Below are 4,891 nucleotides of genomic sequence, written 5' to 3' on the forward strand. Positions count from 1 at the left end.
CATTCCAATCTGAATCAAGAAAATCGGAAATATCCCCAAATCCAAAGAGTGGATCCCCATTGTGATGCTACAAGTTGAAAATTCCACAGCTGACCTCATGGGATGGTTCACAGTCAAAAGACAGCTGCATGAAAAATATTACATGACCTTCCTGCTATGTGAAAAGTGGCATGTGAAGTACACATGCATGTCTTCCTCAGACATGGGTTCATTTGCAAGACACCTTGTGCAATTGAAAATACTCCAAAAGGGGAGAAATCAGAACCATGTCTCCAAAGTATTTCAGCAGAGACCAACTCCATCTGTCTATCTATCTCTCAGTGAGTGTGTGTGCTCTTGTGTGTGTTTGTGTGTCTTTGTTTGTGTTTGTACCATCATAGCTGATACTTCATTGCCCCCATTGGAAAACTGACTCAGATAATGCCATCTGCCAAACTCCTAAAAACCAAAGTTCTTGCTGATAGAATGAAGCATTCCTTCCTGTTGGTTTGGATGTGTCCTTTAGGAATCACTGCTACATTTAGTATACTCAAATCATCACAGTAGATCAGGTAACAAAAACATATATATTTTAAAATAATAATAATATATTAATGGAAACAACAAATACAGGATAGAGTAACAACTGTGTTACTAAACAAGGTCAAGGACAATGGCAAACTATAGATTCAAACTTTGAAGAAAATAGTAATCAATGTAAATATTCCTGGGCTGCCTCAGCCCCGCCCAGGCACACAGCAACAGAATGATTTTGCAAGCATCCTCAGGAGGGCAGGAGCCTTCTTTGCAGGACGAGAGGGAGGTTGAGGCTCGATCCACCCATCATTCTTTTGGGAGAGGCTCCTTTTCCTCAGCACAAAGTTGGATTTTTTGTGAGGATTCTTGGCATAAAATACGTTGGCCTCTGCTGGAATCCTCAGCTCTGGGGATAGAGGGGTGTACAAAAAGAAGGTGGCACTCAGGAGGTGCTCCCTAGGACACGCCAACATCTGAGAGCCTGTGCCAGAAAAGGCCAGAGCCACACACCTGAGAGCTCTCCAATTCAGCACCAATACCAACAAAGACAGCCTCCACAGTCCTCCCTGAGGAAGAACTAGGCAGAGCACTTCAACAGACCTAATGTCTGTTCCTACCGAAGGCTTTGGACTCCAGAATATCTCAGGTCCTCTTGCATCTGCCAAAGCACACCACTAGGGTTTGCATCTGAAATCTCCCACAAAAGGCTCCTGTGCCGAAGATTCAGTCCCCACATGAGCCATCTTCATAGGTGGGTTTGGAGGGAAGCATTGGATGGTGAGTGCTCTGATGTCAACATGAAATTCTCATTCAAGATGAATACACTACTGGGGGGTGGGAGGGACTGGAAGAAAGGTTGAGCATGGTTGGAGTAAGACCTAAACAGGGTTGTGCCCTGGGCAACAGTACCTTGTTCCTCTTGGCTCCACTGAATCCTCATTCTCCAAGGAGAGGTCCTCCCTCTCCATCTTTCTCTCTCTCCCTCTCTGCCAGCCTCGTTCTCTCTCTCCCAGTCTATGCCTTTGTGGCAAGGGCTGAGGAGCTCTCCACTGCCACACACTAGAGCTTTATGGACAGCCTCAGTGCACAACCAAAGAGAAAGCTATGAAACCCAGAGAAAAAAGGCCTAGGATTCCTCCTCTGAGTTATTTTCCTCAAGTATGGCCACAGTGAGGACAGGCTGACCAGCACGGATACCACGTTAGAGCCATGCTTCTGCGTTGGTGGAGCCCGCCTCCATGTGAACCAGGCTTCTGAGAATGGAGGCCACATTCCAAATACTGCCCTACTGAGAACAATGGTTCCAAAGACCAGCAAAGGGACTGCTTCCCTCCAACATGGCGTATGGCCCAGTGGTGCCATGACCCCGAGTGGGGGAATACAACAGCCGCTTCTCCTTCCTCTGAACATGTGTTTCCTGTCGCCCTCCTCTAACCTAGAGCCTGTTCTCCATCCCTTCTGGGTTGGATGTGGAGATCTCTGCTATGAATTTCTTAGGCTACCAAGGCCCCAGACAGACTTCCTCTTCCATAGACTCTACTAACCTAACAGTAGGTTAAGATAGGAGACAAGTGATCCTAGAACTCATAGGGATGGTGGTCTTCAGGGTACATAGGCTGGGATAATGGCTGCTGTGGTGTTTGGCTCACAAAAACCAACCAACCAACCAACGAAAAAGCGCTGGCATTATTATCAGATGAGCTCTGTGGCTACGTGCTCAGGAAGCCCTCATCTGACTTTAGTTAGGGATCACAACCTGGCTATTGTGATCACTCCTTGCCTAGTGGACTCAGGTGCGTAAGACCATGGAATTTATGCAAAAACAGATGATTCAGGCTGTCTCCCAGGCTGTGTTTTCTTCCCAATTTCATCCTGTTACTGCTTGCTAGAATCCTGGCAATGCTCTGCCCAGGCAGTGGTTTTTTGGTCACACAGAAGGCTTTCAATAGTACTGCTTCAGTCCACAAAATGCCAGTTCCCTCTTTAGCCCATGCATTCCCATGTTCCTTTGAAACCACTCCTATCCCAGACCATGAAAACATACTGCTCCTGGAGAGAGGCTTTCCTCCTCACTCCTCAAAGATGTCAGCTTTGGATGCCTGTTCATGTCCAGGGGAGGGCACCTGGTGGGGAGCCGCAATATCCACCGGGGTATACCATTGGACCTCAAGACCTTCCACCAGCAGAAGTGCAGTTGGCTTTGTGCACGAACCCAACACACCTGTTGGAGTGTTCTTGGGGGTCAGAGACTACTCTTTGTTGCTAAGAGTTGACCTGAGTCCACATCCTGACCCTTGCTCTCTGCTATCTGATTGTCTCACTTACTCTGACGGTGAGAGATGATTTGGCCCAGCTCATAATCCTCTGGAGTCTCCTCAGTAAGGAAGTGTAGGTCGAGGGCTCTGCGGATGACGACTGGAGCCCTATCGTGGCAGGTCACCTGGAGCAGCATGGGAGACAGGCCTTCAGGAAATGGGCCTTGAAGTGACTACTCAAGGACAGTGGGCAGGGGCATTCTGGAGGCACCTCCACTCTAAATACAAGGGCAACATCCATGACCCTACTAGCAGGAGGCTGACCTCCTGCTCATCGTGTGGGCTCTTCCCACAGGCTACTAGCCCAATCCTTGTACATAGGACTTCCTGGGCCTGCCATTGCTCTTTGTGGAGCTGCACTCCTCTCGGAGTGAAAGGACCCCACTACCTGCATACAGATGCAATCTCATCCCACAAGTTGGGAGGAATGGGACAATAGCCTCCAAGATCCCAGGTCTGCCCGAGGATGCAGGCGGCATTGGGAATGGCCTAGGCACAAAACCTAGAGGCTTTGGTCTGGATTGCCAGGGCCAAAAACAGACCCAGGAACATGACCACACACAGGAGAGCTGAAAGATAGCCACGAGAGCTCCTGGCCTCCAGAGGCTCAGTGCTGGCTGGGATGTAGGAGGGCACCTCATCCGGCAAGGGTGGTCATTGGGTTACCTGGACATTTAGTGTGCTTGCTCCACATCCATATCGACTCTGCAGAGAGACTCTCTCAGCTCCTTGTTCAAGGAACATGGAGAACCTCACACTGCTGTCCTCCTCCATAGACGTCAGCATCCCATACAAGGGAACCTGCAACCTAGTTCCTGTCCTATTCTCATCTGTCACCCATACCTGTCCCTGCCCTTCTGGACTGCATGCTGCCACCTGACACACAGACTCCCTCAGACATGGCAGTGGACAAGCTGCTGCACTCGCTCATCTCAGCTCCAGCCCTTAACACTGACCTCTCCCTTCTTGATTCCCATCTATCCTCCTGATCATCCAGAAGCTCCAAATTCAAGAGGGCATGAGTAGTCCATGGTATTGGACCAGTGTCTGCTCCCCACCCAGGTGTAAGCACCACGGGACACCCCTGCTCCCAGGCTTACCAGAACACTCTTGGCCATCTCTGGACTTTGTGTTTCTAAGTGGGCACGAATTAAGCAGGTGTCTCCCACCTGCTTGTGGGAAAGCGGCCTGGAGGACTTGCAGGTTGATTCTGAGAACTGTGGGGGATGGAACATCAGCAAACCCAAAAACAGAAAGCCACCCCAGACTGTCAGTTGGCTCTATGGGCTTCCAGCAAATATGTCCAGGTGCTGAGGCTTCTTATTTCCTCAGGTCGGAGTGGAATGGCAGCACATGCACAGCTTGAATAAGGTAGGTGTTTACCTCCTTTCCCTTGACCTGGGGGCGTTTCCTCACCATGAAATATTGTATTTCCAGATTCATGGACAGACACACGAGTGAGTGGTCAGAGACCTTGATTTCTGCAGAGCGAAGTGGAGAGAATTGTTAGGTGGCACTCAAGGATTATACCACAAAACACCCACAACCCCTGAGAGTCTCCGCCAGGCCCATCACACTTTGGTATTTTGGGGCCAAGGCCCACTTTCTCTTGGCTGTCAGTTATCCTGAGCCCACTGTGGATCATGTCTCCCCACTGTCTGATTGTCCTACTTACTCTCATCCTCAGACATCATATACAGCAGCTCAAAGTTGTCCACATCCTCATGCTGCAACAAATTTTGGTCCAAGGCCCTGCGGATGAGGCTTGTCACCGTCTCCTGAAAGGTCACCTGGATCAGGGTGGGACAAATGTCATCAGAGAATGGCTTTTAGAAGAGCTACCCAGAAGACTGTGGTCAAACATTCAGGAGAAATCTCAGCTACATATACAAGGGCACAATCTTGTTATCCTGCTACCTGAGTGTGTCCTCCATATACCACCTGGGTTCTTGCAATGTGCTACTAGAACAATCCTAGTACAAATATCTGCCTGTACCTGCCATCTCCCCTCCCCCTGGGGAGCCACATTCCACTCATGTCAAAGGACCAAACTGCCTATG

This window comes from Urocitellus parryii, chromosome Y (assembly GCF_045843805.1).
Source record: "Urocitellus parryii isolate mUroPar1 chromosome Y, mUroPar1.hap1, whole genome shotgun sequence".
Lineage (NCBI taxonomy): Eukaryota > Metazoa > Chordata > Mammalia > Rodentia > Sciuridae > Urocitellus > Urocitellus parryii.